The sequence below is a fragment of the Maylandia zebra genome, linkage group LG6 (genome assembly GCF_041146795.1).
Source record: "Maylandia zebra isolate NMK-2024a linkage group LG6, Mzebra_GT3a, whole genome shotgun sequence".
Taxonomy (NCBI): Eukaryota; Metazoa; Chordata; class Actinopteri; order Cichliformes; family Cichlidae; genus Maylandia; species Maylandia zebra.
In genome coordinates this window covers 34,706,776-34,716,077 of record NC_135172.1, presented here as the reverse complement: position 1 = coordinate 34,716,077, position 9,302 = coordinate 34,706,776, and the positions used below count along the sequence as shown (strand labels likewise).

The 9,302-nt window shown below is 37.6% G+C and overlaps 1 long non-coding RNA gene across 1 annotated transcript; it reads right to left on the bottom strand.

Moving 5' to 3' along the window:
* Positions 1–2,368: 2,368 nt before the first annotated feature.
* On the bottom strand, positions 2,369–8,130 carry LOC143419042 (uncharacterized). Its single transcript, XR_013099009.1, has 3 exons — positions 8,022–8,130; positions 3,263–3,336; positions 2,369–2,684 (listed from the first exon to the last, which is right to left on the bottom strand). It is a non-coding gene; the product is annotated as an uncharacterized LOC143419042 (long non-coding RNA).
* Positions 8,131–9,302: the final 1,172 nt, after the last annotated feature.

The window sequence follows — 9,302 nt, the reverse complement described above, 5'->3', positions numbered from 1 at the left end:
CCCTACCAGCTAGGGGTTAAATAACAAGCTCAATCTCTTTCTGTGAGCTTCTTTGTTAAGATTTCTCTGCATGCCACAATGTAAAACATTGCACGGATACGCTATGCTAATGATATATTTTGAAAAAGAAATGTAGAGGTAGGAATTGTAATTATTATAAATAACATGACGCTAAGCATTGGCCAATGAATGTGAACTAACAACAACAAGGTTGCGGGTATGGCTGCGACCATAGGAAAAAACCCTAATATGAAGGTATTTTACTGTGCATTTTACAGTAATCTTCTGTTCTTCTAGAATATCATTAAAGTTACGTAAATAGACTTTGACTTCACATTTTGAATGTCAAATCCCATGTCAAATTAGCGCAACAAACTCTATTTTCATTACTGAAAATAACTGTATTTTTATGGGACAGTTATTTTCTGTTATTTTACGGTCGTATTTTGGCGCCCCAGCTGCCGGAATATTACCGTTTTTTTAAGATGTTTTTTTCCCCCTATTTATAGATGATTTCATTGTTTAATCACATTAACATGTTCCTGATTTAATGTTTAGCGGCACTTGAAAAAGGCAAGATCCCATGTCAAATTAGCGCAACTAATTGTATTTTCATTACTGGAAATAACCGTATTTTTATGGGGAGTTATTTTCTGTTATTTCACGGTCGTATTTTGGCGCCCCAGCTGCCGGAATATTACCGTTGTTTCAGGATGGTTTTTTTTAACAGTGCATGTACAATGAAATTGTAAAATTGTGTGTGTGCCACACCAACCATGCCGGCATAAAATATAAATAGTAGACAGCAGGAATCCCTTTTTAAAGAGAGAGCTATTAAAACAAACTACCACTTTACTGCTAAGTAAAAGACACACAGAAAAAATTAATAAAAGTTCAAGTATGAAATTGGTCAAAGTCCGAAGCGCTCCCTCTGACTGCCTACTGCCCCCAAACCCTGTTCCAGCCAGATGATTTCAGCTGGCTTCAGACTGGTATTAAATACTTGGGCATTACATTCCCCCCTTTGATATCTAACATGTTTCAGGCTAATTTTGAACCTCTATTGGACAAGTTCAGAACCAACATAATTAGATGGTCCCCTTTGTTTCTCACCCTTTTGGGCAAAGTTAACATCATTAAAATGAACTGTGCCCAAAAGGGTGAGAATGTAATTACTTACTACAAACACTACAAACACTCCTGCTAAAAATCCCATCAAAATATTTCCATCAATTTGACAAGTAATGTCCTAGTATAAAGCTTAAAAGGCTACATCAACCAGTCAAGTCGGGCGGCCTGGGGGTTCCATATTTACTGTTTCACCATTATGCTTTCATTCTGAGACACATGGTTCACTGGGCCCTCCCTCTACAAGTAGTCTGCAAAGACTGTGTGTGTTCCAGAGTGCTCTGGCATACACACACATCCTTAGGTCATTAGAGAGGTTGTACCTTCTCTTTCAGATGTAAACTGTACATGTTCATGGCATAATTACCATGTTTTTCTTACACAGAAAACAACCAGTGATTTACACGTCATGAGAAAATAAACATATTGCAGTGAATCTTCTAGTGTTACTCTAATAATGGTCATCCATCCATTGTGTTCCGCTTATCCTCGTCAGGGTTTGCCTGCTGGAGCCTAATAGGGCTCGAGGCAGGGTAGACCCTGGACAGGTCACCAGTCTATCGTAGGGCTAACACAGAGAGACAGACAACCATTGTCTCCATCCCCAGAATCATCAGTTAACCTAACACCCATAACTGCATGTCTTTGGACTGTGATAGGAAGCTGGAGTACCTGGAGAGAACCTGCAAACATGGGGAGAACATGCAAACGCCACACAGAAAGGCCCTGGTCAGCTGAGTCAAACCCAGGACCTTCTTGCTGTGAGGCAATAGTGCTAACCACCACGCCACCGTGTTACCATATGGCCATAATTTACAAAAGAACTTCATGTTTTCTTTAGTAGATCCTGGCAAATTCAGCGTTCCATTATTTTCATGACCAAGACAAGAAAGTATTTGTTCTTGGAGAACCTTCTGATGATTTTTCCTTTAAGTAACATATGGACTCACAAGGCGTAGTGTGAAACTGTGTTGTGTGTTTTTCTATATTTTACACTTTGCACCTCTGTGATATACTTTCCATTACAGTCCAGTGAATATATATGTTATATCCAGACACTGAAAGGGAAGGAAAGAAGTTGATTGTCCTGCTCTTCTGAAGTATGTCTGTCTTTTTTGGGGGGTACAAAACTCTGTTAACTGGAAAAGCAGTTGTGGTAATAAAAGTTTAATTAGGTAAAATAAATGAAGATGAATATAAATCAGTGTACTATTAAATGTATTATTATGTTTCGCCAGACTGTACTTTATTTTACTTTGCTTATTTAGTTAGTTCACACTCATGTTGATAATTTACATTTGGAGAATTCTACATTTTTATTTTAAAAAGAGTAGAAAGTTTTATGAACACTCTAAGGAATACTAATGAAATGAAATATATGGAACCACAGTTGTGAACTCAATTCATGTTTTTCTATTATGGAAACTTTCATTACAGTGGATTTCTTCTGTTGTGGGCATGTTTGCGTAGACCTCTTCATCTCTACCTGGATCTTCATGGTGGCTACAGGTGCGTTGCTTTTTTTAGGTCAAGACACTTTCTTGATTTTCATAAATCTAAAAAAGAATCAGCACACAGTAAGCAGAACAATGAACGACACACGTTGCAGAGACCTGGGTTGTTGGAAAAAAATGTCTATACACTGGCATTTCAGCCAAAGTAGCCTTATGCTTCCTCCAGCAAGTCAGGTTGCAGTATTAATTTATGTCCATCCAGGGTTATAATAACCAAAATTCAGTAGACATTTTTTTTAAGGAATTATAGTTAAGGGTAATAAATGTAACAGCACACAAATTCTATAATCAGTGTTCTGGAAGTGCAGCCTGTTGGTCAATAGCCACTCTTTCATGCCACAATGTAACAATGCACCATGATACACTTCCTAAAAGTGTACAGTTAATGTCACACTATGATATAGAAGTGAAAACAGGTCAAGGGAGCACTTCTCTTTTAACTCTTGTGTTCAAAACAGTTAGACTACATCTTCCTATTTAATTAAATCGCCAAATAAATTTTACATATTAAAGGTTGTTTGGACTATGAGTAAAATCAGTCATTTCTTTTATTGTAATTATTTATAGTGGAGTGTGTTATAGACGCACAACTCTATTAATACTCTTTCTCTAAGACTTACTCTGCTTCCTGTTGCACCCATCACTTCCTTTGAGCTCTTTGCCTTTGGTGTATGTTTGCTCGTGGTGTCCCCAGCTTCAGAAAATACACAGCATTAGATGTGGTTATGCTAGTTTTTCATGCACATCTGAGTTTAAGGGTCTCTGTGTGTATATGAATGTAACAATACCTTTGAGACATCTGTACTTATAAACAATTACTAGAACGCACATTATCAGCAGCGCAATGGGTACTGTGTAAACCAGCGGTCTCCAACCTCTTTTGCGCCATGGACCGGTTTATGCTCGACAATATTTTCACGGACCGGCCTTTAAGGTGTCGCAGGAAAATACAACAAAATAAAACTAGTACCGGTACCGAAAAAAAGAAGATTTATTCATAACACACGTGAAAAGACCCAGGAAAACCAAGTTAACGATAAAAACGAAAACAAAATAATGCTGAAAACCGATAAAAACCCTCAAAACCATACATTTCACACCTGAGCCTCAACTCTCGCGGCCCGATACCAAACGACTCACGGACCGGTACCGGTCCGAGGCCCGGGGGTTGGGGACCGCTGGTGTAAACCACATAGAGTGCTGCATCTGAAAAATAGAAACCAAAACAGAACACAGTAAAATTGCACACTTTCAATAACAATCTTTCATGCACCTAACAGAAGACCCGTGGACTTGCGTAATGGTTTCATAATTTTCGGTTTATAAGTTACGTTTATAACTTAACTGTGGTTACTGGTGCACACACCCACAGATGTTTTAACATATTGGCTTGACTTACATTTACTTCATGTAACCATGAAGCCATAACCAAAACCAAATGTTAACCATAATTCATGGTATGAAATTTATTTATTTATTTATGGAAATGACTGAAAGATTAATTGGCTCTGTTTTGAGTTTTGTTCAAAAAAGAATGACTTCATATAGGGAAAAATATATATCACATATGCAGGACACCTTAAACTAGTTTTTTAATTAAGCAGCAAGGCAGAACAAAATCAGGTCTGTATCAAGACACGAGGACTAAACCCCAATTCAACCAGACCCAGATTGTCAGGGTCCTGGGTCTCCTGACCCAGCGTGTTTAGTTCTTTGTGGTTTTTGTGTGAGTTATTCTATGGTTTCTAGTTTTGATCCCTTGCCCTTCATGTTTCTGTGTCTCCTCGGTTCTGTGTAAGTCTGTGTCATACTTCCTGTTTTACTTTGAAGGTCCGTGTCTTATGTGAATGTGTCCTGCTTTGCTTCCTTGTCTCGTCAGTCCTGATTTCTCCCAGCTGTGCCCTCCTTCTGTGTCTCATTCCCCTCATTACTTCCCAGTGTATTTAAACCCTGTGTTTCTCTGAGTCAGTGTTGTCCCTCAAGCTGTGTGTTTCCTCGTGTGCCTCTCTGCAAAGTGTGAGTTTATATTTTTTTTAGTTTTAGTTTAGTTTAGTTTAGTTTAGTATGCTTTTCCCCTGTCAGCAAATAAAGCTGAGTTTTTTGAGTTCATCCCTCGAGTCTGAGTGCCTGCATCTTGGGTCCAACTCATGCCTGCCACACAGCGATTCATGACACAGATCTGATCCGGAATTAAAACAGGACTACAACAGTTCAAAATCAGGACTACTTAGGATTTAACCAAGCCAGAACCAGAATCAGAACTAGATGATAGCAGCACTAAAAATCATCATAGACCTGCACTACACTTATATATATATTTTTAATAAAAACACAAACACTTTTTTAATTGTAACATCAAATCAGACTAAATTTTTTAGGTTGATAAATATAAAAAACATTCGTTAACTTTAAGAGTAAAGAGAGAAACTCTGTATTTCTTAACTGTAAATAGCACCAAATTGTATTCAAAATTGAGCCACACTTATGGAGCTCCACAATTCTTTTCCTGGTGTTTTGGTTGACAATTCTTGATTTTCCAATTTCAAAGAAACAGGCTCTGTGTTTTGCCTTATATGCATCCACAGCTGTGCCACCAATTTACTCACATGGACTCTACTAACCTATCAGAAGCTTCTTCAGCTCAGAATGGAATCGTCTGGAGTTTTCTTATTAATTAACAATAAACTTAGTGGATATGTACTCCTAAATTTGATGAAAGCGATAAAAAATAGACAGCTCTGTCTCTCTTTATTCTGACATTTAACTAATTCAAAAGATATTTCAATATTTATTTATCCAAGACAGAACAAGTTTCCTCTAAATTGATGTTGTACAGTAAAAAAATTTTTTTATAGTGTTTTGCATAAAGTGTGTGTAAATATCTGGTTTAAACTGTGAATATACTGCTGTGTATTGAAATTCCTCTTGTTTTGCATAGAACTATACTGAACAACATACAAAGCATAATATATAAAATAACATCTACCAGAGTTTTTTCTTTGAAAGAAGCCCATTATGTCCATTCTTGTATATCATTACTGAAACCGATTTATTTAGCCGTGGAGGGTAACAACTGAAAATATGAAATAAACATACATATAAGCTAAGACTCTAAAAAAAACAGCATTGTTGTTCGGCTTTTCATTTCGCCATTTGTTGATTCACTTGAAGAACAACTAATGTAATATGGGTCAAGTGATCAGTTTGATATCAATCTTTCGTGATACACCGTCATATTTACATTATTTTTACAGTACGAATGATTTGCTTTGGTACCTGGTCAAACTTCAGTTCTCCTCTGTCTGCCTCGCTGCGCTTCTCCAACAGCGCACTCGCAGGTAGCAGCTCCCCCTGCCCCCTCGCTCAGTCGCTTAGGCTACGTTCACACTGCAAGCGAAAGCGCATCAAATCCGATTTTTTTGACCCTATGCGACCCATATCCGATCATGGTATGACAGTGTGAACGGCACAAATCCGATATTTTCAAATCCGATCTGGGTCACTTTCGTATGTGGTACTGAATCCGATACATATCCGATGTTTTAGAAAGCGACTGCTGTTTGAACGGTCAGGTCGCATTAAATCCGTCTTTTACGTCACTGACACAAGACAGACGCCAATTATCAGCGCCAGAGAAGACATCGCGAACGCTTCTCTGGCCATCCCGTGTAGATATCAGTGAAACTGTTGGGAAGACAATGTTGGAGAAACGTGAACATTTTATTTGTACTGTATAATCTGCAGATTCTGACAGAAATCTGCAACTATCCTTTGAAGCACCGCTCCTCTCTAAAACAGCAATAAGGATCATTATTAGGTTATTTACATTATTATGTAAATGACAAAATAACTTAAAGCAAAAATTGGGAAACGTGAAGTCCGAACTCTTTATATTAAGGGCCATCTATCAAACAATACTGTTTGCTCTGGGTCTAAACAGAGCGCGTTGTGTGTGAAGTCTTCTTTTGCGCATGCGGGCCGCTTTGAGCGTTAACACTAGAGCGCGTTTGCTGTTGCATTTTATTTGTAGTGTGAACACGCAGACAAAAAAATCGGATTTGATCAAAAAATCGGAATTGAGCATTAAGACCTGCAGTGTGAACGTAGCCTAAGTGTCTGAGCTCGGATCATACCAATATTAGGGGGGATTTACGCACAGTCGTAAATTCGTCCATTTTGTTTGGTGTCAGAGGTGATCAGTGCCTGCTGCAGACATGTGGAGGGCCGGTTTCCTCTGCAGATGTACTTTAGACTGTTCTGATACTGAGACTCATACGGACAACTGACAGACTCAGAGTATCCCTCATAACTTTGAACTTTGGTCACAGTGTCACAGCAGCTGTCTGTCAAGAAGGTAAACAGCACCAGAAGCGTTACAGCCAAAAAATGGTTATATATAAAGAACAAGAGTTTTATATTCAACTCATTGTTTTAAGGTCTTTCGCTTCCTTCACATACATGCTTATATGAGGGTTTAAATATATTTACTTTTTGCATTTATTATTTTATCTCCTCATTAGTCACTGATTTAATGTCTTTTGCATCATGCAGTACTTATATGAGCGTTTACTGTTTGCATTTATTATTTTATCTACTCGGGAGTGTTTTATGTCTTATTGTTACTGGTCTGTACATGTTTATCCATCGGGCTTAAGCACTGAGATGTCAGCATAGGAGCTTAAGATTGATTGTACTAAACTGAACCAATGAGTATTGAGTTAAGCTACAGTTTAACAGTATGTTGATTTTACAGCAGATATAGCTGGTAATGGCAGTACGTTTAACTTTCTTTATATAATTTTTAATCACTTTAAATGGACAACTCAACTTGTCCATGTCTTTATTTACCTGGTACTAATTTCAGCTCGATTTCAGTGTAGATATCTATTCCAAATATGGTCACTCCACACCAGTATTTCCCAACATCCACAGAATGAAGATCAGAGATGGTCGTTGTGAAGATTCGTGCTGTTTTGTCATCATGGATACTGTATTTATTTTTCGAGGAGTTTGATGTTGTAATAAGAACATCGCCACTACCACAGTCATTATTACACAGGTACTTTTCATAAGATTCATAACCCTCATCATAAGAGCAGGAAACGTTAACCGCACTCCCCACATATCCAGTCACATGGATCACCCCTACTGCGCTGGTCACACATTTCAGAGCAACTGTAAAGATAATGTGAAAATGTGTTTTATTTGAAGCAACGTTAGAGCTGTAAAAAGAAATCAGATGACCAGGACAGCCATCTAACTTTTCATAACTGGTCCTGCATACTGCTCCTTAACAGTAAAACAGATAAATCTACTGTTTAATCTACATCTGCCTTTGACCTTTATATGTTTATTTATTTATTCTTTTAAAATACTTACTGCAGAGGATGAAAAGCAGGTTTTGGAGGCTCCACATCTTTGCTTTGGCTGATTGAAATTTAAGATTTGAAAATGTTAAGCAGACACTGTGGTCTTTTACAGCAATGAGAAGGGACGTGCAGAGCTGAACTATAAGTACAGAGGGGATGGCGCTTTCTTCGATGTCTCTTCCTCTAAATGTATTTTAGTAATTTGTAAAATAGCTGACATAGGCCATCTAGTGGTGAAAGAAGTATTTAGAAGTTAGAAGTGTTAAGAACAGCACTGCCAATAAAAGAGTTAGGAGATTTAGGAAATTGTACCTATAAAGCTTTCACTGCAGAAAAACAACTCAGAGGTTTTGTGTTTCATCCTGTTGACATTAAGCATGCATTAATATAAAAGCATCATTAATCGTCTGATTTTGTTCTAGTCCCAAAGCTTGAATCTAATGACGACAAGTTAAAAAAAAAAATCGTCTTCAACTTGGGGCCTGCACAGATACTTTAATAAAGACTGAACTAAGACGAACCAGTTATTCCATTATTAATTAGCTCAAAATTAGAGTTAAACGGTTATTTGATTCTGCAGCAGAAAGAACAGATAATCTTATACCACTGTTTAAAGACATGCAAACTGAAGTCTTTGTCTTTAACTAAATATATTTTTTAATTTTACTAACTTTCAATATACAATGGAATTTTGCCCAATCTCTCTTTAATGTCCAAAAGGGTAGGGTGTGTATGGGATTTCCCATGCACCACTGAATGCACCGTAGGTGTGCATGTCCGCAGCTTCAGCTCAGAGTAAAACAGCCGCCGAACAACTGACAGTGCGATTATAAGACCGTAAATTTGATGTTGTATTTCACTCAGTTATGTCTGTGTTTAGCCATGAGTGTATTTGATGACTTATCAGCAGTTTTTTCTGCTTCTGTTAAAATGAGGTTATGCATAAATGGCAGTTCGCTAGCAAAAGATTTAATTCCTAACTAGCTCCTAGCAGAGAGGTTTGTTGTTATTGTGTTGTTGTTGTTTCACAGGATAACCTGCAAAGGCCGTAACAATGATAATTCTCATTAGATATAGGCAAAGGCAGCTCTGGCCCTTTTTAAAAACACCTTCATCGTTATTATCTTGGGTGTCTGTAGTACTCAACCACCTCAAAATCTGTTCCCCTGATGATGACAAGGAAGGAAGCAGGAACCTGGTGGTTTTTAATGTTACACAGTTCTTTACAGTAAGCTATTTGTTTTTGTACATTTTTAATTAATAACAAACACAGATAATACATTTTCTCAGA